The following is a 27718-nucleotide window of genomic DNA, read 5'->3' on the forward strand; positions in this document are numbered from 1 at the left end:
ACAATCTCATACGGAGGGGTCACTCCGTACGAGCAGGCTCGTATCCTAGCCACAATCCCGTGCATTTTACACAGGCAGGCTCGACCGGTCAATACGTGCATTTATACATCAGTTTTTAAATACTCTTTTCACAATTCCCTTTTAACAACCCAACTCATAAAACATGTGTCTTTCCTCAACTCACAACATCTCAATTTTTAAAGTCATTAGTCTCAACCAGAATATCATTTGAAGAAACTTAAATAATAATTCTCAACACAAATCCACCATTAAATCAATGAAATCATAAACATTTAGAAACATAAACTTTTATAAAAAATGAAGTCCACTCACAGTGCGAAATCAACGTTGATCCTCCGTCGGATTTTTCTTGAGCCTCATTGATATTGCGTTCTTCACCACGGTTAGATAAAACGCTCTCAAATCCATTCCCAAAAACCTGTCCAGCTGAACCTAATTTCACCCAAGGATTTAAAACAAATCCCAAACTTAAAAAGAAACTTGTCCGAGACTCACTTCGGTCGGAAAGCTCGTCCTAGAGTGAAATCGGTATTAACAAGGTGTCAAACTAGTTCTAAAATATCTTCGTTTTTCTCCAACAATAATTGAAACATCCAAAACCAACAATTCACACCAAATTGTCCCTTAATAATCCCTTAGTCATGAATTTACAATGGGGTTCGAATTTACTGAAAGTGCCGCCCACAGTGACTGCCCCGAAATAAATTTTTAGCCAAGAAATGCCTAATTCTTTAAACCCACTCAATCCTTCAATCTTAAACCACAGTTGGGGTTCCTAGAAATAGAATTTGTTACTCAAAACAACAAAACTGCCCCCTAGTCCGAAAATTAAAGAACAACCCGAAATGGCTTCAAAAACCCAATTTTCGACTTTTCACAATTACTCAAAATAAACAGCTAATACATAGGGAAAAGGAAGCTCATACCTCAAGGAGAAAACCCACTAAAACACTGGAGAATTCATGGTGAAAAACTAGCCAGAATTTGGAGAACAAGGCTGGCGGTTTGGGGGGTTTTCTGTGCTGTTTCCGCGGGTCAAGGGAGCTGCTCGAGGAAGGGGGAAGACTAGGGGTGTCGGCCGGCCTGAGGGGAGGTCGTCGGAGGTCGGCGACGGCGAGAGACGTTGGTGTTGGTGGCTGGTGGTCGCGCACAGAGAAGGGGAGAAAGAGAGAAATTGGGGGGCTCAGGGTGGACGGTCGGCGCCGGCGAGGGAGGGGGGTCGCACGGCTGTCTGGGTCGACAGGGAAGCGGCCGGCATCAAGGGTTGTGGTGGTGGTGGTGGCTGTGGCACCTCCTGGATTGCGGGCCGTCCCGGGGGGGTTGCGGGAGAGAGAGGAGGAAATAGAGAGAGAGAGTTGTAGAATTTTCTAGAGAGAAGAGAGAGAATCTGAATTTTCAGAAATAAAAATGGCTTTTTAAAACCCCTTAAGTGCAATTTTACACAATTGCCCCACACTTGTACGATCCGTAACTCCTAAACCGTGACTCGGATCAACGCGTGCTACATGTCTATGAAATCGTGGGCTCGAGACCTTTGTAACGGGCCCAGAGTCAAAATCAAAAGCCCATTAGTTTTAAAAGTCAACTTTTGGGTCAATCCCAATTTAAAACGTAGATTAAAAATAAACCAAAACCTTTTTATTTTCAAAATAAATTCCCAAAATGATCCAAATAAATTCTCAAAATACCTAAAATAACTTTTGAGAAAAATACGAAGTCTCACAATTCAATTTCTCACTACACCTCTAAATGGCCATTACGAATAAAAATTTGATTTCTTGTGAAATTCGGATTGGGTCGTTACATTTGGCATTGCATCAAACACTTTGACTGCATCTTGATTCTCACGAGCTATCTGCAATGGCATCACAAGGTAAGTGCCTTTATACCTGCATATTAAGAAATCCAACATGTGGTATCAGAGCAAGGTTCTATGCATCTAAAGGCCTATTTTGTGAAGTCAATATATATGCATGCTTGCGTAATTGCTCTGTTAAAGAATTCTGTTTGCAGAAGTGCAGTTTGATTAATTTTTGATCTTATAATTTATATATGTATGTTAAAGAAAGTCACGAGTTTATTTCTTGCTTTTGTGTTTCTTTAGTTTGATGAGTCAGATATATATTGTTGTTAACCATCAATATATGATTGTTTATTTACAAGATTGATTGACAGCAATTTGTACATATATATATAATCTGATTGATGACTTACAAGTTGCCATGTAAAGCATAAACTATATAGTTGTTTATATATATGTTTTTCCTTCCTGTATAAGTATATTCCGCAATAAAGAATACCCATAAAGTTGTCATGTCTTGATTAAAGACAATTGTTTTATGCTTAGTCCACAGATAAGCATGAATCAATTGTTATTAATCAATTCAAAGCATTAAATGACAAGATTGCATCATGAGAGACTATCATTGACTTTTCTGCTCACAAGTGTGAACTCAATTGAGAAATATCTCATGATGGAACAAGATGATGTACAAACTGGTATGCATATTAGAATCTTTTCAGTCCACAGATGAAAGTTTTTTGATAAAGGTTGGTCATATCAATTTATATTGTTAGTCATGTAAAAGGGAAACAAACATGTATGATAATTCAGTCCACAGATGGTTGTCATTCATGAATAAAGTTTTGGGGTTAAAGTATTTTCTTATATATTGTGAACTCTATATTTCAGTTGTGAATCCTTCTATCAACTCCATTGAGCCCTTGACTGGTGGCAATTTTAAGAAATGGAAGAGAGACTTAGAGATAGCTTTAGGTCTCCTAGACCATGACTTAGCCCTAAGGGAAGACAAACCTCCAGAACTCACTGAGGAAAGCACTGTTGAACAGAGGTTTAAATTCGAGAAATGGGAGAAGGCTAATAGGATGTGTTTGCTGATAATGAAGAAGTCCATGTCAGAGACAATTTGTGGAGGTATTCCTGAATCCGAGAGTGCAAGGGAGTATCTGGAAGCTGTAAGTCAAAAATTTAAGGAACCCCAGAAGGCAGAAACTGGGGATTTAATGTGCAAGCTTACCAACATGAGGCATGATGGAGTGGAAGACATCAGGGTGTATCTTTTAGGCATGAATGAACTTGCAACAAAGCTGAAAGCCCTAGACATTCCCATAGCTGATCCATTCCTAGTTCACCTAGCCATGAACTCACTTTATGCACCTTTTGAGCAGCTAAAGATAATCTATAATGCTCAAAGGGAGAACTGGGATATGGATGAACTCATTGGTATTTGTGTTCAAGAACAGACTAGGATGAAGAAGGAGAAGGAGTCCAACCATGTGCATCTCACTACCAATGTTCCCAAACACAATTCAGCCAAACCAAATCATGCTGCTGCCAACCATAAGGCTAATCCTCATCCTAAAAGGTCTAACATCTTAAAACCAAACAAAACTACTGATTTTAAATGTTATTTATGTGATAAGGCAGGACACCTCAAAAGGAATTGCACTAGGTATAAAAAGTGGGTAGAGAAAAAGGCAACTAAAGGTAAATTAAATTCTGTTCTAGTTTGTTTTGAGTCAAGTTCTATAACTGTCCCTTCAAATTCCTGGTGGATTGACACTGGTTCTTCAATCCATGTTTCTACTTCTATGCAGGACTTCGTAAGCCAGAAGACACCAAGTAAAGAGCAAGCTTATGTCTTCGTAGGGAATTGCAAGAAGGTTCTAGTCCATGCAGTAGGAAGTGTTAGGGTTCAATTAGGTTTAGGTTTTCAATTAGAATTGGAAAATGTTGCTTTTGTACCTTCCATGAGAAGGAATTTGATTTCAGTTTCTCAACTAGTTAGGAAAAATTTCCATTTTGAATTTTCTAGTGTAGGATTTGATTTATTTCTAAATAAAGTTTTAGTTGGCAATGGTTTTCTAGTTGATAATATTTTTCAGTTAAATTGTGCTTCTAATAGTTTCACTTTTAATGTTGATTTAACTGGACACAAACGCATTCAACATCATGAAATCTCTTCCAGATTGTGGCACAAGAGATTAGGCCACATATCTAAGGAGAGAATGCAACTTCTAGTCAAAGAGGAGATTCTTCCTTACTTAGAGTTTACAGATTATGAAGATTGTATTGAATGCATTAAAGGAAAATTGACAAACACTAGAAAACTAGGATCCACACGCAGTCAAGGACTTTTACAGATTATTCACACTGACATTTGTGGTCCTTTTCCAACTGAAACTCTAGAAGGTCATAGGTATTTTATCACTTTTATTGATGACTACTCAAGATTCTGCTATCTCTACCTAATACCAACTAAATCTAGTGCATTTGAGGTGTTTAAAGTATACAAAACAGAAGTTGAAAATCAGTTAAACTTAAAGATTAAGGTGTTAAGATCTGATAGGGGAGGAGAATACTATGGCAGGTATGATGAGCAAGGAAGACATCCTTCTCCATTGGCTCGTTATCTGCAAGATTGTGGTATTGTTGCACAATACACAAATCCTGGAACACCTCAGCAAAATGGTGTTGCTGAGAGAAGAAATAGAACACTAAAGGACATGGTTAGAAGCATGATCTGCAACACTGACTTGCCTAAATTCCTATGGGGAGATGCTATCAAAACAGCCAATTACATATTAAATAGAGTGCCTAGCAAAGCAGTTTCTAAAACACCTTTCGAGTTGTGGAATGCAAGGAAACCTAGCCTAAACCACCTACATGTTTGGGGCTGCAAAGCTGAAGCTAAAATATATAATCCAGACTTAGCCAAGTTAGATCCTAAGACTGTAAGTTGTAGGTTTATTGGCTTTGCAGATAGGACTAAAGGTTTTCGTTTCTACTGCCCTCATCACACCAATAGGATTGTAGAAACAGGGAAAGCAAAATTTATAGAGTTTGATTGTGGTGGTTTTCAAGTAAATACAGATTTTGTTTTTGAAGAGGAAGGGGATATAGGTACAGTTTTAGACAATACTGCTGCCAACACTTCTGATCCTATTCTGACTTATCATTTTTCTAGTTTGCCATTACCTAATAACAATGACAGACTTCAGATAGACAATCATAATATGGAAGTTGTAAATGAAGAGCCAAACATTGATGTCTTGCAGCCACAACAAGGAGGGGTTAGAAGATCCAATAGGGAGAGAAGACCTACTACACATCCGGACTTTGTGTACTTAAATGAAACTAATTTTGATGACTTTGTTTTTTAGGATCCTATCAATTATAAACAAGCAATGGCTGCTGAACATTCTGGTCAGTGGCTAGAGGCTATGCAAAGTGAGTTGCAATCTATGAGACACAACAAAGTATGGGAGTTAGTAGAGCCGAGACAAGGTTTGAAGCCTATAGGGTGTAAGTGGGTGTTTAAAAATAAGAGAGACTCTAAGGGAAATGTAGAAAGACATAAGGCAAGATTGGTGGCTAAAGGTTTTACATAACAAGAAGGGATTGATTTTAATGAAACCTTTTCTCCAGTTTCATCTAAGGATGCTTTTAGGGTCATCATGGCTTTAGTGGCCCATTTTGATTTATTCTTGCATCAGATGGATGTCAAAACTGCATTCCTTAATGGTGAGTTGACTGAGGAGATATATATGCAGCAGCCAGAAGGTTTCATAGTAGAAGGGAGTGAGCATTTGGTGTGTAGGTTAAAGAAATCTATATATGGACTAAAGCAGGCTTCTCGGCAGTGGTATTTGAAGTTTGATGGTATTATTACTTCTCATGGTTTTGTTGAGAACAAGCTGGATGAATGTATATATTTGAAATTCAGTGGGAGTAAGTTCATTTTTCTTGTTCTTTATGTGGATGACATACTGCTGGCTAGTAGTGATGAGAGTCTTTTGCATGAAACTAAGGATTTTCTGTCCAAAAATTTTGATATGAAAGATTTCGGTGAAGCTGCCTATGTCTTGGGGATTGAAATTCACAGAGATAGAGCTAGAGGGTTACTAGGCTTGTCACAAAAGGCTTATATAGAAAAGGTATTGAAGAAATTTAATTTGGCAAACAGTCATGGTGTTGAGGTTCCTATTTCAAAGGGAGATAAGTTAAGCAAGAAAGACAGTCCAAAGAATTAAGCTGAGAGAGCAGAAATGAAGGAGAAACCATATGCTTCAGTAGTGGGAAGCATTATGTATGCACAAGTGTGTACACGACCTGATTTGGCTTTCCCAATCAGTGTTTTAGGAAGATACCAATCTGATCCAGGACTTGCACATTGGAAGGCTGCTAAAAAGGTGTTGAGATACTTACAAAGAACTAAAGAGCACATGTTAGTTTTTAAAAGGGGAGATGTTTTAGAACTGGTTGGTTATCTAGATTCTGATTTCGCAGGTTGCAAAGATACTTCAAAGTCAACCTCTAGTTTTGTTTTCATGTTAGGAGGGGGTGCTGTAGCTTGGAAGAGTGTAAAACAGTCCATTGTGGCTACTTCCACAATGAATGCAGAGTTTGTAGCGTGTTATGAAGCTACTGTCCATGCCATTTGGTTGAGAAATTTTATTCTAGACCTAAGAGTAATCAATAGCATAACAAGACCAATTCAGTTATATTGTGATAACAATGCAGCAGTTTTCTTTTGTAAAAACAATAAGAGGTCTTCGGGTATCAAGCACATTGACACTAAATATCTGCTGGTAAGGGAGAAGGTTAGAGAAGGGCTCACAAAGATTGATTACATAAGCACTACAGAGATGTTGGCTGATCCATTGAATAAGGCAATACCAAATTCAGTTTTCCTACAGCATATCAAGAACATTGGTGTTCTGTCAAGTTTTGAAGATGCTTTGAGTTAGTGGGAGCTGTCTAGTCATGATTTAGTTTTGAGAGTTTGTTTTATTTTCGAAACTTTTGATATATTTTTGGTTTGGATCAGTTAACAATTTTAAGTCTTTCATTTTGAGTATTACAATATATATGACAGATGTTTTTATTTAAATAGCTTACTATTAAGCACTAAGGAAGATTACATTGTAATCATTAAAGAGGACCAAGATATGACCAGTGAGATTCTTCACAATTCAGCTCACATGTCATACAATTTAATTCATAACTTGTTGGTACTTTGTGTAATTGTTATTGCTTATGGTGGTTATAGGTGGATGATACCATCATATTGGAAATCATGTCTATAGCCCTATGAGTATATAATGATCAACACTGAGTTTGAAATAGGTATAGTTATAGGTTGTTTCCCTAACTGTGCACATAAGGAAATCGATTTTTAGTTGCAAAGAAAGGTGTAAATAGGTGTGGCACTCAAGTGGGAGAATGTAAGACCCTATTTGAGTTAGCAACCTATTTAATCACTTATACAACTAAGAATTTAAGTGGGAAACTAACTTGTACAGCCTGGTACTTAAGGTGAAGTAGGAATCCTAATTAACAAGGAATACCTATTGCATAAGGTTATGGAATCCAGAGGTGATAAGGCTGACTTCGGGTAATTCTTTATGGGCAAGAAACCTAGGAGTTGTCATCTATAAATATACAGCCAGGGTCCCCTCTCTTATGTACAATTACAAGCATAAAAGATCCTACCCCATATAGGCAGTGCATATAGAGATACAGAGAGAGAGGAAGACTCACGGCTGGTTTTGGCATTGCATCAAACACTTTGACTGCATCTTGATTCTCACGAGCTATCTGCAATGGCATCACAAGGTAAGTGCCTTTATACCTGCATATTAAGAAATCCAACACGAGGAACATGCATATTCCTCGCCCAAAGTCTCATTGCCTTTTTTTTTGTACAATTTTATGTAGGTTATTAATATATGCGATCGTGTTTCCATTAATCTAAACCGTTCAATTTTTAATTCCTTACTCAATGATCATCATTGCAAAAAATTAGCTCATTCAGAGATGTAAAAGTTACGTAACGGTGCTCGAATTTATGAACGATCGTGAATTTTCTAATACTAATCGATCGAGTAGATGAATTCTGATTTAGCCGATTTTTTGCAGGGATGATCTTTTAGTATAAACGAATAAAATGAACGACTCTGATTGTTGAAATCACATTGTAGTCTTCACAATTGTTGAATCGACAAAATTTCAACAAAAAAGCTAATAGAATTATACTATTCAAGTGTATTTGTATGTAGAAGCTCACTTTTCTATTGTGTTTTTAACGATCCGAACCGATTATTTCTTAGTGCCCCACTCAAAGATCATCCATGCAAAAAATTATCTCAATCGGAGATGTAGAACTTAGGTTTGGCGTTTAGGGTGTATAAACGATCGTGATTCTTATAATAATAATTGAACGAGTATATGAACTCCGATTTGACCGATTTTTTGCAGGGGTGATCTTTGAGTATCAACATAGATGATGAACGGCTCTGATCGTTGTAATCTCGTTGTGCTCTTCATAATTATTGAAACGACAAGGTTTCAATGAAAGAGTTAATAGAATTTTATTCTTCAATTGTATAAACCGTTCTTTTATATATAGAATTTCATATATCGATCGTGTTTTCAATGATCCGAATCGTTCATTTATTAGTTTCCCACTCAAAGATCATCTATGCAAAAATTAGCTTAATTATAGATGTAAAAGTTAAGTATCGAAGTTCGAACCCATGAACGATCATTGCCTACTAATTAAGGTTTGGGCGACGAACCATTTCCTCGCTCAAAGTTACTTTAGGCGAGGAATGTAAAATTTCGTCACTCAAAGATGTTCGTCGCCTAAGATAACTATGGGCGACGAAATTTGACATTCCTCGCCTAAAGTAACTTTGAGCGAGGAAATGGTTCGTCGCCCTAAGTTACTTGAGGCGAGGAATATTAGTATGCGTCGCCCAAAGTGATCTTAGGCAACGAAATGTGCAGTTCGTCGCCCAAAATCTCATTGCCTTTTTTGTGTACAATTTTATGTATGTAATCGTATAAGATGCGATCGTGTTTCCAACGATCCGAACTGTTCATTTTTTAGTTCCCCACTTTAAGATCATCCTTGCAAAAAATTAACTAAATCGGAGATGTGTAAAAGTTAGGTAACGGTGCTCGAACTTATGAACGATTGTGAATTTTCTAATACTAATCGAACAAGTAGATGAATTTCGATTTGACCGATTTTTAACAGAGATGATCTTTGAGTATAAACGAATAAAATGAACGGCTCAGATCGTTGAAATCACATTGTAGTCTTCACAATTGTTGAATCGACAAAGTTTCAACAAAAAAGCTAATAGAATTATAATCTTCAAGTGTATTTGTATATAGAAGCTCACTTTTTTATTGTGGTTTGAACGATCTGAACCGATCATTTCTTAGTGCCCCACTCAAAGATCATCCATGCAAAAATTATCTCAATCGGAGATGTAGAAGTTAGGTTTGGCGTTTTGGGTGTATGAACGATCTTGGTTCTTATAATAATAATCGAACGGGTAGATAAACTCCAATTGGACTGATTTTTTGCACGGATGATCTTTGAGTATGAACATAGATGATGAACGGCTCTGATCGTTGTAATCACGTTGTGGTCTTCACAATTATTGAAATGACAAGATTTCAATGAAAGAGTTAATGAAATTTTATTCTTCAAATATATAAACCGTTCATTTATATATATAATCTCATATATTGATCGTGTTTTCAACGATCCAAACCGTTCATTTATTAGTTTCCCACTCAAAGATCATTTATGCAAAAAATTAGCTCAATCAAAGTTTTAGAAGTTAAGTATCGGAGATCGAACTTATGAACGATCATGATTTTAATAATGATAATCGAACGGCTAGATGAATTCCGATTTGACCGATTTTTTGTAGGGATAATCTTTTAGTGAGGGACTAATAAATGAACGGTTCAGATCGTTAAAATTAATAAACTGATTATATAAAATTAACAACATAATTGATTATGTAAAATTAACAACATATTTAGTTATTTAAAATTAATTATTCGGACAGCTTTTAGGCGACGAAGTGGGAAAGTCGTCGCCCAAGACTCTTTTGGCCGACGGAATTCTTCTTCGTCACCCAAAATCTGAAAAAATTTGGCGGGGTTAAGCCCGCCATATGTTTTAATGTTTGGGCGACGAACTTAAAGTTCGTCGCCCAAGGTGTTTTTAGGCGACGAGATTATTTGTGCGTCGCCCAAGAACGTTTTGGGCGACGAAAATCCTTCGTCGCTTAAGGGTCTCGAGATTTTTAAACTGGTTTCTTTTCTTCTTTTTTTCTATTTTTTTTTCCTTTCTGTTTTCTCTCATCTCTCTGATCTCTCTGATTTCCTCGCCCAGCCCCAGCCCCGCCCATCCCAGCCAACAAAAACCCCCATCCCCGCCGATCCCCACCGATCCCCGCCCAGCCCCAGCTCTAGCCCTGCCCATCCCAGCCCACAGAAACCCCATCCCCGCCGATCCCCGCCCAGCCCCAGCCCTGCCGTCGCTTTGCCGCTGCATCTCTCGCTTCCCCTCGTCTCCGATCGCCCAAAACTCTCTCTCTCGATCTCTCATCCTATTTCTCTCTCCCTGAAACCTATCCCTGTCCCCACCCCTTCCTCTTTTTCTCTCCCTGGAAACCATCCCCACCCCCTCCTCTTTCTCTCTCCCCGAAACCCATCCCCACCCCCATCAAACCCTCCCCGGCTTCCTCTTTCTCTCTCTTTCCCCTCTCCCTGCCGCCTCCCTCGATTCTCATTCCTATCCCCACTAGAAACCCTCACCCCGACCAGCAACCCCACCGGAACCCAGCTGTAGCAAACCCACCCGATTGTGGGTTTTTGGTGGGTTTTATTTTTTATTTTTTTTATTTGGGTGTTTTTTGTTTTTTTGTTTTCTGTCTTTCTGCTCATTAGCTTTAGCTTTTTTTCAGAGGGATCAAGTGCAGGTGGCCAGGGGAATAGTAATACCCAGGGAAATTTTTCAGGTCAGACTTAAGACTCAATCGCTCCTTTAATGTTATTTGGCTGGTGTTTTTAATTTTTTGTTCTTAAATTTGTTTATCAGTGTTGAATAAATTAGTTTAATCCAGATCATTGTTCTTAGAGAAATTAGTTTACTGATATTTTCTTATGCTAGATAACAAATTAGTTTTCATATAAAATTATTTAGTTTTATATGTTTTTTAATTATAAAATTTATTAGGTAGTTTGTATGTAGATTAATTAGTTTGTTAGTTTTTAAATATAAACTTTAGTTTAATTACAAAATGTAGATTAATTAGTTTGAGAAATATAATTTATTTATAAGGTGGAAGGCGATGGAGTCAGCTCTCGATGATATAGTTCAGCCATCCTCGAGTACTGGGAGCCCCTCTATGCCACGGAGGGCCCGTCGATCTCACCGCTCTAGTCAGGTCACCGCCGCTTCCGCTTCATCTACTGCGACGTCATCCACTGCGACGAGGGAACCACGTAGTGGGTTGAAGTCCTCTCGGATCGTGCGCAGTACTGGGGTGCGGATTCCAGTCATGTGTGTGCAAAACTGCCGACGACCGTTAGATCCTAACGTTGACAATTTTTTCTCGCATGATGTGGGGGCTATTATCCATGCCGAGTGCGCCATGGTTGCAACCATTTGGAAAATTGCCGGCAGAGATTCAACACAAAGTGATCCTCTCTATCTCAGTGTGTATATAGCTCAATAATTAATTCAAAACGATAAATTTGATCATTCATAACAATTTAATATTTTTTTCAGGTTAACTTTGACATTCAGATGGATGATCCCCTCACCGTCACGTACATGACAGATTTACTCATGAAGTCCTACAGGCAGTGGAAGCACGAACTACACGTGCATTTCAAGGGATTTTCGTTGGCAATTGAGACATTGGCGAACCCCCCTATGGAGTTGGTAGAGCGGTCTAACCAGTGGCTTTTTTTGTGCGATCATTTCATGAGCCCGTCGTTTTTGGTACGTTTTATCATTTTAAGACTTTAAAAAATCGATTATTGTTTTGTTATTCTATTATTGTATATATACACTAACACATTGATAATTTGCTTAATATTTAACAGAAGAAGTCGGTCGCCAACGCCAGAAACCGGAATGGGAAGCCGTTTAACTATCATAGTGGTCCGACGCCCATCTCATATCGGGTGGAGTCGCGACGTCGGGTACGTCATTATTTAATTTAATACATATATATTCTTTAATATTGTTTGGGTCTGTGACAAAATTATTTTCTTTTTCAGCGTGGGTCGCAATTCCCGGAGATAGACACTTTCGGGGATATCTATGTTCATCCCGGTTGTGATGCGGCCAAGGCAAAACATGTTAGTTTTTTATATTTTAATTTTTTTCACAATTTTTTATATTTATTTTCTAATTGGTTACTTGTATATATAACATTTTGAAGAATGAGATGGTGGCCAACTCGAGAATATATTTGGAGAGCTTGGCCGAGCAGCACCCTCCGGGTACTCTGTTGGAGTCGATTACAGTACCCGATTCTAATGTCGGACTTCGTATTATGATAGACTCATTGGGTGTTAGACCCGGTAAGGAAATACGCGGCATGGGATATGGGCGGCTTCGTGATGTTGGATCCTCGTCTTCGTCTTCATCTTCTTCTCAGCCATCTGCAGTCGTCGTAGGGTTGTCCGCTCAAGTGAAGAAGTTGCAGGAGGACTTACGAGCTGAGAGAGCGGAGAAGGAGGCGTTGTATGCTGCATTGACCAAGGCGATACCTGGGTTTGTCCCGCCACCATCTTCTCATCAACCTCCGTCAGATATGAATGATGATGATGCTACTGGTTTAGAATAGATTGACCATTAGGGTTATTACTACTTTGTATGAAATTATATTTTGCTCATTTGTGTTAATAAAAATTTATTAAATAAAAAAACTTATAATTGTGTTAATTTGTGTTCTATTATATAGGTTTTGGATAAAAAGAAAAAAAAAAAGTAAAAAAAAAATTAAAAAAATAATAATTAAGAAAATATTTGGGAGACGAATATTTTTGTCACCCAAAGTCGTATAAGCTGACAAAGGCATAAGTTCATCGCCCAAAGTCGCTTTGGGCGACGGAATTGGTAGTCGCTTAAAGTGACTTTGGGCGACGAACATATTATTTCCGTCGCCCAAAGTCACTTTAAGCAACGACCAATTCCGTCACCCAAAGCGACTTTGGGCGACCACCATGTTAGTCGTCGCCCAAAACTTTGGGCGTCATGGTTTGGGCGACAAAATTCTCGACGAAGCTGTTTCGTCGCCCAAAAGTTTGGGCAACGAAATTTGACTTTGGGCGACAAAACAGGTTCGTCGCCTAAAGTATTTTTTCTTGTAGTGATTGGTGTCATAAAATGGGGTGACAATTGGGCTAACAGAAGAAGGGACAGAGATACCGGTAACTGGAAGAGGTAACTCTAGTTGAAGAAGGGAGTTAGTCAGCTGGCTGAGGTAACTCTGGTTGCCGAGGGGAAAACGCTCTTATTTTATAGTTCTTTCAAAGATTGTTCCTTCCAAAAAACAGGACCTGTTCTCTATCTTGTAGTGGAAGTACGTGCTCCTCCCTAATTCCTATTCCCTTACTCTAACAAGTTAGCAAGTAAACTCCCTAGCCTCTCCCTATGTGTTATATAATCAAATTGAGGACATGAAAATATGAAATAAGATTAGCATAGAATAGAGCTTAGTATCCTGTGGTCCAAGGTAGTAATTACAATTGGATGGCCTAAGGGGGGTGTATTCAATTGGGATATAAATGATAAATAGGTCAATTTTTACGTCTCTACATATTACATCGATATATCAATCCACCTAATCTTTGAAATGTGAAAAATGTCAAGTGGGCCAGGTATTAATTTCTCTTCCATGTACTTACCAAACGTGGGAATAGGGGATGTAAATCATAAATAGGTCAATTTTGAGGTCTCTAAATGTTACATCAATCCACCTAATCTTTGAAATGTGAAAAACGTTGAGTGGACCAGAAATTGATTTCTTTTCCTTGTACTTACCAAACGTGGGAATGAGATTTATTATTCCCAGGCCTCCAAAATTTGAACCAAATGGCCCATAAGGGTGAAGTGGATCCCCATCTATGTATCAAACCAATGTAGCTTGTAGTCCTACAATTATCTGTTGTAAAATGTGGTCTATCGATTAAGGCAGGATGTCAAATAATCAAATAAAGGACATGGATTTTCGTTTCTTTTTACTATTGCAAATTGTGTTATATAATCAAATAGAGGACATGGAAATTAATATGAAATAAGATTAGCATAGAATGGAGATTAGTATCCTATTGTCCAAGGTAGTAATTACAATAGGCTGGCCTAAGGGGGGTGTATTCAATTGAGATTCTAGGGCCCATTTGGATTCTTAAATTTGAATTTGAATTTCAAATACATATATGCACATTTGATATCTATATATTTAAAATCTTTAGATTTGAAATTATGTTCTTTGGATAAAAATTTTAAATGTGAGGATTTCGTATTTTTTTTTTTCAAATATTTAGCAATTTTGGATAAATATATAAAACTAGACAATAGAATACAAATACAAGTTTAATTGGCTTAGTTTGGTGGGAAATTACTTGTGTGTATAAGGTTGAGGGCTGAAACCCAACAACCACACTTTGTCTCTATTTTTTAGAAAACAAATCATGGATCCAAACATGAGGATTTGTTTTTGGGGAGCCCTAATCCAAGTCCCCCCAATGAAATAACTCCATCCAAATGGATCCTAATGGATTTTAAGAGAATTTGAAAATTCATATACAAATATAGGTGTATTTAATTCAGAATTTTAAATATTTGTATTTGATTTTAAAGGATTTCATTAAGTGGTGGATTTTGTTCAAAAAACAAAGACTATGACAATTTCAACCTTTCCCCCTCAAATTTTGATGGATTTTATGAAAATAAAAAAGAATCTATAGAATCCATAAATTCTGCAAAAATTTATAACTCCGTTAAAATTCATGTGCCAAACGACTAAACAGATGGCTAGCATGGACCACTTTTTCCATATAATTTAATCACCTTGCGAGATCTCTCTTCTCCTGTTCTCCAACAATTCTTTCTCCATCTTTTCCTTTGCTTGTGAGCAGAAAAAGAACACCATGAGCACTCAAACAGTGACCAAAATTCCGGTGGTAGATTTCTCCAAATCAGAGGACTTCTAGAAGCCAGGGACAAGTTCTTGGCATTCAGCTCGCAGAGAAGTTTGCCATGCACTCGAAGAGTTTGGTTGTTCATTTCAATCCTGTCCAACAAAGTCTCTTTGGAGCTTCACAACACTTTGTTTGGTACATTGAGAGAGATGTTTGATTTCCCCACAGAAATCAAAGCCCAACATACTTACCAAGACAAGCCTTTTTCTGGCTATTTTACTAAGAACCCTGCTATGAAGCCATGTTCCTTGAAAATGTTTCAAACCCAGAAGAACTTCAGAGATTCTCACATATTTTTTGGCCCAACGGAAACCATCAGTTTCAGTATAGTTTTCAAAACATATGTTCTTGGATTGTTCATTTCAATTCTTGTCTAGCTAATTCTTGTTTTTTTTTTTTTTTGGGCCTACAGTGATAGTGTTGATATGCATATGAAAGTGGTGGCAGAACTAAATGAAGTTGTGACGAGAATGGTATTCGAGAACTATGGTGTAGAGAAGTATCATGATGATCACATTCAATCGACTTTTTACGCTCTCAAATTATTAAAATACAGAGAACCCAAGAAAGGTGAAAGTGTGAGTCTAGTTAGTCATACAGACAAGAGCTTTTCCACCATTCTTGATCTGACCATTTATTCATATACTTTTATACTTTTGTTCTTGGATTATTGTTATGTTTTTGAGTGTTTTTAGTTCGTTTTAATTCAGTTTTGTATTTCTATAGGTTTGAAGAGTAAAGAGGAGAAAACAAAGCAAAAGGGATATTTTCGGAGTAGAAATTACTGGGCAAATCAGTCAACTTCACAGAATAAACTGCACCTCCTCGGAGCAAACCAGATGTCGTGCCTTATACCATTGGAAAGATATGAATGTTAGCTTTCCGAGGAATTTAATTTATGGTTCGTGATTTGCATTTTTCTAGGAGAAGTTATAGCTATTTGAGTGAAGGCAGTTCATGCAGAAAAGTTTGTGCGAAAATGCAAAGTAATTCTTTGTAGATTTCTTTCTTGGAGACCAATTGATGTTATGTGCATTTGAGAAGTATCTAGAGGGATCCAGGTTTATTTTTTAAGGTCTAATCCTATTTTTGTTGGGATTTTGGCTGCCAAATCATCAATGACAACTCATCATAAGAATAATCCAAGTCCAACAAGGAAAACAAGGAAAGTCTTTACCAAATAAGAAAAGGATTTGTTTCTTATTTAAAGGGAGGAGATCATCATCTTAAAGGAATTTTTTTTTTCAAAGAGGGAGAGACAAGAAGTGGCTGCCATCATTGTTTTCTTCCATCCGTTGTCATAATTCATAAGTTTTTAATGCTTTCTAGATTTTTAATTATGTTTTCTTTAAACATGAGTAACTAAACTCTTTTTCTAGGGATAGGATGATGCCCTAGCATGAATGTTTATGGTTTTTAATATTTATTCAATGGATTTCTAGTTTCTTTTAGATGAATGCTTAATCACTGTTTTAATTGTTGCTATTTGTTAAGTTTTTTGACTGTGCACCTTAGGGCTTTGCATATAGTAAATTTGAAGTTAAATTTGAGGCTGAGAGGCAATATAATTTGAATTAGCTTCTTGTGGTTGAGTGTGGTAAATTACATTGTTGCTCGAGAGAGAATAATGTTTTGCTTGGTTATCTTGTTTTCTAGAGCGTAATGAATCTTACTTGTTAAATTTATGTCTGAGAAGACCGGATAAATTGTATGTTAGGGTATACGACCTTTGCCTGAGAAGGAAAGAATCATGCACTTAAGTAAAACTATGGTCTAAGGGATTGAGAGGAACTTAGATACAAGAATTATCATCTAAAGAATCAAAGGAATTTGTTGAATGTATTAAAACCTAAACTAGATTGCTTGTGGTTAATTCCGAATCTAGTTCTTCCAATTGACTGTTAAACCATAATCTTTTATTTTCATTAGTTTACTTATTGTTCTTGATCCTTGTTTTTAATTGTTGCGTTTTCATTTACTCCATCATAAATCATCAAAATAATTTTCTCAAAGTCATTTTTAATTTTCAAGTTGTGCTTATTTTTATTAGATCTAAATAAGGAATTTAAGTTTTTCAATTAAATTAAAAATCCTCGTGGGTACGACAACCTTTTTTTCCATATACTATATTACATCCACCCTGTATACTTGCAGGATATCCACCAATTCTCTGTCAAAATCATCTCAATGGTTTGGAGGTAAATACAAAGGATGATCAATGGATATGTGTTGATCTTCCACCTCATCTTTCGTATTCCTAGCAAGTGATGTATTGCAGGTATGTATGTTTATGCCATAATTTTTCATTTAATATAATTACAGTCCTTCTCTAGAGTGGATGTCCATATTTTTTGAAATTTGCGGATGCCGACACAATGCAGACATAAGGTAGGAAGTGTGTCGACACAAAATTCCAAAACTTGCTACAGCACATTATCTGTGTTAACACACTGTCTACCCCATGTCGGCACTGTGTCGGCATCCGCAAAATTTGAAAAATGCAGACATCCTCTCTAGAGAGAAATTCAATACCAATCCTTCTCTAGAAAAGATGTCCGTATGTTTCAAAATTTGAAGATGCCAACACAGTGTTGACATGGAGTAGACAGTGTGACGACACGAAATTCAAAAACTTGCTGCAGCATATCATCTGTGTCGACACACTGTCTACCCCATGTCAGCACTATGTCGGTATCCGCAAATTTTAAAAAATGCAGACATCCTCTCTAGAGAAAAATTCTATATGTATATATCACATGTCTCATATACATACGTAATATAAGTGAGTTGCAACTTTGAAAATCCCACTTAATTATAAGATCGGCCACACTCGTCTTTTTATTTAATAGATGAAAAATCAATTTTTTAGCTTTTTTAGCTTCTTTTTTTTTTTTTTTGAGTGGGAGGAGAGGGATCAAACTTGGGTGCATTGTGGGTAATTCTACTCTAGCTTGATGATGAAATTCACATGGGAAACCAATTTAATTGACTGGCATCCCTTGTAGATCAATTGAGGTGATTATTTATAGTGTGAATTACGAATTATTTAACAAGCTAGGATAGTGTTATTGTCACTCCAAAAAGGTCATCCTGCAGTACTTCAACATGTACAAATTTTATCTTATGTTTTTTTAAAATTGGAGTGCATGCAGGATGACTTTTTTGGAGTGCCAATAACACTATCCTTTAACAATTATCAATTAGCTATTTGTCTAATAATATTTCTGTCTACTTTATGGAAGAGTTTTCAAGTTCCAATTAATCTCTCATTCTCATAAAACACAAATATTTTTAATTACTAAAATTTTGAAAGAACTTTTTTGTCCCACCAGTGTTTATCCATACTATGATATATATATATATATCATTGGGGGCGGATCGTGACATTCTACTTGAAATGTTGACCATTTAATCTTATGGTAAATGATTTTTGATTTACTTAATTTTTTGCAAGGATGATCCCTTAATGGAGACCTTAAAAATAGACGGTTCCGATCGTTGAAATCCTATATGGAATGGGCCTCATTGAAAATTTGTGTCAAAATTTGTGTCAAAAATATGATGTCATGGATCCTTCTCCTATATTATTAATTAATTAGTTCTTTGTTTTTTTTTTTTTTTTTGTGCTAGTGTCATTAATTCCAAGTTTTATTTTATTTTAGGTTTGTTGACTTTAGTTACCAAATTGCAATGTTCTTTCATTTTAACTACTAAAACGTTAATGTCATTTCATTTTAGATACTAAATTTCAGTTTAGGTACCAACTTTAAAAAATATGGTTATACCCAGCTGTGATTGTCTAACAGTCATAACTTTTTTATCCAATTTGTTGTTTTTTTTTCAATATTTGCAAAACTTAAACTTTAATGTTTAGTCTCTGAGTTATAGGACTTCATCCTCCAAGCCTAAATCAAAAGCATTAAATTCTTATAAATTTTAAATTTTTATGAATTTGAAACAGTCACAACTGTGACTGCCGAACTGTCACAACTATACAGCAAACCGATTTTTGACCTAATCCAAAATGTCTTGCTCTAGGTTAGTACCTAAACTAAAAAAAAAATTAGTGTATTGCTGCTTTACTGAAAAACTATTGATATTTGATATTTAATCCTAATTTTTTATTTTATTTTCATACTAGGTTTTGAGCAATGATAGAATACGGTCTTGTATACATAGAGTCTTTGTGAAGGAAAATAAGGTTAGATACTCATTCGAGCTTTCTTCACTCAAAAAAGCGATAACATACGTACCAAAGGAGCTTGTGGACAAGGACAATCCCTTAAGATATAAGCCACTTGATCAGTCAGAATATATTAAAGCACAACTCATTGGCACTTTTGGACCATCCCTTACCGTCAAGGCATATTGTGGCATTTGATTTTTTTTTTTTTTATCAAATCAATAAAGAAGTAGGATTTTTATATTGATTTCAGAATAAAACAAACATCGTTGGATATAATATATTTTCTTTGTTTTTTCCCCAATTAATAAAAACGTCATATATTGTGTTGATGTCATATTGTACTTGGTTTCTTATTATACTTCCCAATTGTAGTTGCATGGACTTTTATACATTGCAAATTTCAGTTAAATTAATAAAATATTTCAAAATTATATAATGGTCAATGTAAAAAAAAAAATTTCCATAAAGGTCAATAAGTTTTGAAATTATATCACACTTTAGTCACTAATTTGTCATAAAGCTCAATTCACTTGATCATGTCATGTATTTTGGTGCATTGAAAAATATCAATTTGTTTATTCCTTTTTTTCATTATTTATGGGCGTAAAATTACGACGTTGCTTTTGATTTAATTTGGGGTATAGAAATGAGATTTAGGGTATATATATAAATAATATTTAGAGTATATAAATAGGGTTTAGAGTTTAAGGCCAGTTTAGAATTAGGGCTTATGCCTTAGGGTTTAGGTCTCGAGTTTTGGGCAGAGGGTTTAGAGTCAAAAAACCCGGGGCGCTAAACCCTAAGCCATTTTGCTGCGATGCAGTTAAACACGAACCTAATAAAAATCTAAATATTAATAGTAATATATGTTTATTAATCTATTGTAATTTATATTTTTTCATTTTGGTCAATAGTGACTAAAATAAACTTATGAAAAAGTGCATTAATTAATATGTAATTGTGAAAAAGTTTATTGATTTATTTGTAATCGGCCCTTTTATATATTGGTTGTATTCCTTAAAGATATGGGCAACCACAATTTGTTTGAAGAAAAACTGCAAAGACAAAGTGTAAACTAATTCTCATTTCTCCAAGAAGAAGCCCACTTTGAGAGCTGATCACTCTCTGATGTAGAACAAATGGCAGAACGGTTCATGCAACAACTCGACCGCCAGAAAGCTAAAAAAAAGAACAAACTTCAGCCCGACCCAATGTCAGAAATGAGCCGATGATATACTGATTCGAAGGGAACGACAAGCCTATTTTGGTTAAATTCCTTCGTTTAGGGTTTCAAATAAGTAATTTAGTATTTTTGAATAAGTTTTCTAAATTGCACTTTATTTTCATTTTTATTTCCATTTTGAATTTCAAACGTCTAGGATTGTGAAAATATTTAAACAACCTTTTTGGCTACTTGTATTATTATTATTATTATTATTATTTTAATCAGAAAACTTTGAGATTTCTCTCATTTCTCTGGTGGACTCTAGATTCTTTTTTAGGGTTAGCGCTGGTTTTCCCTATTCTCTTTTATTTGCGTGCTACGCTGCGTCACTCTCCTTTTATATACAGTGACAATTCTATAAGGATCTTACACATAAAGTCAAAAAAGAATCTAGAAGATAGATTAATTGTTATGGAAAATACATGAACTACCTAAATAGACGTCCTAAAGATAACACAAACCGTCTGAAGAAAATGTTGATGATGCTGCAAAAACTGTGCTTGTTTTTCTTCCTCCTATCCTATTTTGCTCCGAGTCCTCAACTAAAATGTTGCTCCTCTAATCCTAATTGAAGTCCTAAAATCCTTCTTTTTGGCTCAGTTAAATCTGAGCCACACACAAATAACCAAACGAACGGCCATTAAAAGATTCCCGTATCTCACATAAAAGAAAAGGCACAGGTATTATATATATGGGAATCTATATATACGGATTAAGTGGCTCACATTATGATAAACTTTTCAAAAGTGGCCGTTGGGGATGATTATAAATCAAAATGAGGAATTGACATCAAATTTCTGAGTGATCATTTGGAATATTGGAAACCACTGACTTTTTACTAATTATTTCTTTGGATTTGCAGATGCTAGTTATTTGATAAAAGGGTATTTGGATACTGTAATAGATTGGATACCAGGCATGAAGGGTATCCGATTGAGATACCTCCCTAGCTTCATGAGAACAACAGACCTAGATGACCCAATTATGGATTTATTTTGTTCTGGGAAGACTAGTGAGTGTTTGAGTTGATATCAAAGGGATAAGAATAATGAGAGGTGGGAAAAATGTTTTTATATTTTGTTAAATTTTAATGATGGGTATAAAATTAAGGTAGGTGGCCTGCAAAATAGGACAAAAGGGTAGAAATATAAGTACTCATTTTTAATTGGCCCTCTTGTAGGCGAGTGCTTGAACATTGGCTTGGAGTGTTTAATAGAGCAAATTAATGTCAAGAGGCATTATGATGCTTCCTCAATTTAGTGGACCCTGTCTTGAGGGCAGTTTATTCCGGGGTACTAGTGCTTGCTTGATTTGTTTCATGCAAGTTGGAGGTTCTCAAGTTTAAGAGGCTTCATAATATTCGTCTGCACATGAAAACTTCATGATTAAACAAACTAGAGATTGCCTTTACCCATGGAATGCAACCATCTATTTAATAAAAAACGAAATATTTACACTCAAAAGTAAAAGGAAACCATGCATGCCCATTTTACTACACTACTAAAAACCCAATTTTTCTTTATGAAAATTGTAGTTCTTTTTTTCTTACCAAACAAAATAACAAACAAAAACCTCTAAGAAAAAAACTTACATATCACCCCGTGTGATATTACATGGTATCCTCACCCTCTCTCATTGGCTCTCTCTCTACTCTCACTCTCTTTCTCTCTCTTTCTCTCATCTCTTGTCTCTATCTCTCTCTTTAAGAGATGCGTCACTACAACATTGGAATAGGTAAGTTTTTTCCGAACTTCTAATGAGGCCACAACTAAGTAAATGGGTCTCAAATGTGGACAGCCGAAGGACAAAAAATGTTGAAGCCTGACCAATTAATAATTATCGATATTAACGAACTGATTGATTTGGAGGTGTACGTAATGCATTTGCTATAAGCCTATAAGCATGGAGTCAAATAACTTGAGCAAAGGAACAATTAATCAAGATATGGTCCAGCATCTCAGGTGCTTGTTGGAAAAGGTACATAAGGGATTGATAGTTGGTATGGAATGACGCCCTAGTCTTTTTAACAACCATATATACAAATATAAAAAATATGGGACTTTCAAATAAAAAACATCAATAATACTAAAGGCACCAATTATTTCTCAAATTTGTAGTTACCAATATGATACATGATAACGTAATTTCTTATTTATTATAAATAAATGAGGTACAAAATGGACTCAAATATAGAAAAATAAAATATTAACATTACTTGAGGTAACAATTGATGCCTCTATTAATAATTGATTGGGCAGATTATGTAAAATTTGACAGTTATGAACATTCCATTGATATTATCTATAGGTTAATGTTTGCATCATATACCACGTATGTGTTTGTGGTATATGTCTGTGCGAGTAAGCATGTACCTGCTCATCTTCTTCTCCAAAGAGATTGTTGTTTTGGTGTCTTTATTTATAAATCCCAATCCTCCGATTTGAAAAAAGCATGTATTTGAGTACATGTATATTTTGTGTAATGTTTATGAAGTACAAGGACTTTTAGAAGAAAAAAAAAAGTCTACCGTACTTAAAACTAGGAAAAAAACCCTAGTAACTTTTAGCTGTGAAAAGAAAAAATCATGTCATAGTAATTTGGATGAATCTTTGTAGTCCTGCTCTTTCATACCTAAAATCTCAGCCTTGGATAGCTATGAGTACAAAACCATACTCTTTAACTCATAAAAAGTAAGAAAATATGCAAACGTAATAGATAAAAGGTTGTTGAGGTTGGGTTTTCATGTTCTGACCGTTTCTTTCCTCATATTGCGAGAGAGAGAGAGAGAGAGAGAGAGAGAGAGAGAGAGAGAGAGAGAGAGAGAGAGAGAGAGAGAGAGAGAGAGAGAGAGAGAGAACTCTGGAATTGTTTGATTGAACATCAGAAAGATAATTTCCTAACTTCCTCATTGCCTGCTAAGATATATATAAGCAAAAATATCAGAACAAGCTCCTAGTTAACCCCGTCCAACAAGTTGAAATGGAGACTACATTGGTTAGAAGATCCTTTTCATCTATCATTACAGAATTTCCAATCTCCCTCACCCATTTCTTAGCTGCAACTGTTTTGATCATTGCAGTTCTCTATTTGCTTTTCAGATCCAAGAGTACATACCTTATCGATTTCACCTGCTATCTGCCTCCTGATACCTTGCGGGTTTCAAAATCGAGCTTCATTGAACACCTCGAAAGATCTGGATTTTATGACACAGAATGTGTCAGTTTCCAAGCAAAGGTATTGGAAAGATCAGGCATTGGAGAAGAGACTTGCATGCCTATTTCACTACATGAGCTGCCGCCTTGTCTTTCTTCAGTCGGTGCTAGAAAAGAAATTGAAATTGTTCTCTTCACTGTTGTCAAAGACCTGCTTTCCAAGCACAAAATAAATCCTAAAAGCATCGACATTCTTGTGTCAAATTGTAGCCTTTTCTGCCCTACACCTTCCATTACATCTACAGTCATAAACAAGTTTGGATTCCGAAGCAACATAAAGAGCATCAACCTCAGTGGAATGGGTTGCGGTGCTGGAATCTTGTCAATAAGTTTGGCTAAAGATCTTCTAAAAGTTCAAAAGAATTCCTTGGCTTTAGTTCTCAGCATGGAAGCTGTAACTCCCAGTGGGTACAAGGGTACAAAAAAATCCATGCTTCTTCCCAACATTTTGTTTCGGATGGGGGGAGCTGCTATTCTACTATCCAATAGGAAGCAAGACAAGCGAAGAGCTAAGTATAAGCTCCAGCATCTTGTCCGAACGCACATTGGTTCGGATGATCAAGCATACCAATCTGTTTTCCAGAAACCCGACGAAGCTGGGATTGTTGGGGTCTCACTATCACGGGCTCTTGTACATGTAGCAGCAAAAGCCCTTAAAATTAACATATCAAAGTTAGGCCCACTTGTGCTACCATATTCGGAGCAGCTCCGATTTGGATGGTCAGTGATTCGCAAGAAACTTTGGCTTTTACCAAGCCAGGAGAGAATCTATGTACCAAATTTCAACAAGGCTCTTCAGCATTTCTGTATACATGCTGGTGGAAGAGCAGTGATTGATGGCATAGAAGAGAGTCTCGGACTGAACAAGGAAGATGGGGAAGCTTCCAGGATGACATTATATAGATTTGGAAATACTTCATCTTCTTCAGTTTGGTATGAGCTCTGCTATTTGGAGGCAAAAGGAAAGATGAAGAAAGGAAACCATGTGTGGCAAATTGCCTTTGGAAGTGGCTTCAAGTGTAACAGTGCAATTTGGAAATGCATTTCGGATATTGATCCAACAGAAAGAAATGCATGGTCAGACAGAATCCATTTGTACCCTATTGAAGAGATCACAAATGTAACCTAATGATATCCAATGTGTTGTAGTAACCATTGATCAGAATTGTAACCTTTATTATTAATTTATTTTCCCTTTTAAATAAGCAATAAGATTTTACAGAAGAACACTTTGTGTCCAGAGAGAATGATGATTTTCAAGAATTAAATACTTTCATTCAATGAATAATAATGAATCAATGTACATATTTATACATAACGTTCTAAAAGAAAAATTAGCTAGACAATAAGTAGGTGCATGTGACGATTCGTGTTAGTGGATCGTGTTTGTGTCCTGTCATTTTGTGTACGTGCTATAGACAAGTCAACTCTAGCCTAACCTATTTAATTAATTGTGTCGAATTACTCGACACTAACCCAACCCATTAATTAATCATGTCATATTTTGGTTAACCAACGTATTTTTTGAACTAATAGCAAAAAAACTAAGTCCCCCTTATGTCTAAAGCAAACCTATCACTTGTACATTTCTCATAAAATTAGCCTATTCCAATTTATAATGACACAAACTCCTTGATCGAGTTTGGCAACAACATTTCTATTCTTAAAAGGGGACAGCCTGCTTTAAGTTAAATGATAAAGTCCTTCGCACCCAACTTTTTCTTCAACAAATTTCGGAGAGAGGAGCCTGTGAAAGCAAAATCGTGACCAAAATTATCCCTAAGACTGCTATCAGAACCAACAGATATGGTTTATAGGTAGGTTGATTTTTTTTTTTTTTTGGTCAGAAGGTGGTTGATTCATTTATTACATTTAGAACGCTAAATACATTACAACTGCATGACTGATGCTAGAATCTAGAGCAATCATGTGACAAATCTTAGCCATGCAAAATGCCTATTGCATCAGAAAAAGAAATAACAACGTTAAGAGAAGAAAAAGAAAAGAGAAAAACATATTCATGCACCATCTGAGTTTATGATACTCATAGCCCATTCAGTAGTCAAAGATTCACTAACTGTCACCACGAAAAAGTAGGTCAATTTACATAGCAAAAGAATTAGAACAGAATTCCAATATCTGATTACATGCACTCAAGGCTATACAATTAGCATAATTCAATTATTGCACTTCATATTGGGATCAGTCAAAACCAATCAAAGAAGGAAGCATTCCGATACAACAAACAACTGACTCATAAATGTGAAAAGACATGTTATACTAGCAGTGTCAACCTTCAGTATTAAATTACACTTCTCACATATAGTAAGGCCAAGATGGAAGGTACCTGGAATTCCACAGTTTTCACTCAGTTATCCTTCTTAGAAATCATACAGTATCCACAGTTTTCACTCAGTTATCCTGCAATAAACAGAGCTACCTAAAGAGGTATTAATCATATCGCTCATCCTCATCCCTATCCCCAACCCAAAGACTCAGGGATCCTGTTTAAAGAACTGTATTCAATGGCCAAACTTTTACAAACTAATAAAATTATAGGCAAAAGAAAAATATTAAGAAAAATATAATCTATTTGGTCCATTGCATCACATATTCCTGCCCAAAAACCTAATATTGAAGCCAACATTTACTTTAAGAAAGAGAATCTGTCATTAAATAGATCAGAAAATCATCAGTCAGTCAAATTTCAAACTTTTTTGGCAAACATTTATCCTAGTGACTTGTAACATTCATTATTCAAGTAAGAGAGCAACTAACAGTTAAGCCCGAAAGCGCTGCAGCTTTTGTATTGTAAAAGTTCCAACAGCCAGCATTCCCTTCATTTTTTCACTTCTCTCAGAATGCTCCTCTTTTTCTTCTGTCTATTGAAGCCAAATGTGCCTATGCAATAAACAATACAAGGGTAGCGCTCACCCATCCCATTAAAAATCCCCATTTATGTTCAGGTGGGATTCAATCCCAAGTCCTTAGGCAATGCCAAAGGACTTTAGCAACTAAGCTAGCTGCCTAACTGTACCTCTCTCAGGGAGCTTTCATTTGTTTCCTAACAGCATAAACAACAATACACACCATATATTTTCCTTCACTAATACAACATAGAGGCAAGTAAATTGACAAAGGACAGCTTGAACAGAATCCCTACAGTCATATTAATGTTCAAATTTGGAAGCCAGTTCTTTGTTTACTTTTCTTTTTTATTGAAGAGAATGCAAGTAAAATGGCAGTGTTCAACAAGTATACTCAGGATGATGCATCCTGTAAGAACATAATACCTCATCTGGTTGGTAGCCTTTGTTGTGCATGTCCTCTATGGTCTGATAAGCAAGCAACTATAGCTTCTCCTTGCAGAAATACTTTATGAAGATATGAAAGGTATTATAATCAGGAGTGATTTTTAATTCATCCATTTTTCTTGGCATTTCCTACACTATCCATTTCACCTGCTCTGCAATATACACAGATCATTGTATTCAACATAACCAAGTCATATCTGCCATGAGTTCCCTTAAAATCCTTAGCCAACTGCTTTGCATCTTCCAGAAGCCCACCTCGGCAGAAAGCTGAAATCATGATACTGTATGATCGAATAGCCATCTGCAAGTGCGAAAAAATCATAAATTTTCAGGACTGAACACAGAAACTTAGATTTCTGCATAGGAAGCAAAATTCTTCAGAAAAGACAAATTCAAAGGAAGTATCTCTCAAAGCTCCAAAAATATGTATACTGCTTTCAGACGTCACTTATTTTTACAGAATAGGGATTCATGCACAAGTTTTCTGTTTCTATGTAAGAGCAAGTATTTTGCTAATATAATTTAAGAAGACGTTATTTAAATACAAAGATTTACTCTTCAAATTGTGAGTGGAAATTTATACGGGGAATAGAGGAAGAATAATAAATGGCATCTTTAGCTTGTTCATAACTTATAAATACTTTTGAAGACACAAAAATGCATAATTCAGTTTGGCCTAAGTCATTTAGTGAATTGTGTGTCACAAGT

The 27718-nt window shown here is 36.0% G+C and overlaps 3 pseudogenes; all 3 read left to right on the plus strand.

Moving 5' to 3' along the window:
- Positions 1–6090: 6090 nt before the first annotated feature.
- LOC147279998 (secreted RxLR effector protein 161 pseudogene) lies at positions 6091–6792 on the plus strand (annotated as a pseudogene).
- Positions 6793–15022: 8230 nt separating this feature from the next.
- LOC147279999 (putative 2-oxoglutarate-dependent dioxygenase AOP1.2) lies at positions 15023–19454 on the plus strand (annotated as a pseudogene).
- A 4009-nt stretch (positions 19455–23463) lies between these two features.
- On the plus strand, positions 23464–27307 carry LOC147280000 (3-ketoacyl-CoA synthase 7 pseudogene; annotated as a pseudogene).
- Positions 27308–27718: the final 411 nt, after the last annotated feature.

Source organism: Dryas octopetala, chromosome 7, assembly GCF_963921425.1.
Source record: "Dryas octopetala chromosome 7, drDryOcto1.1, whole genome shotgun sequence".
NCBI lineage: Eukaryota > Viridiplantae > Streptophyta > Magnoliopsida > Rosales > Rosaceae > Dryas > Dryas octopetala.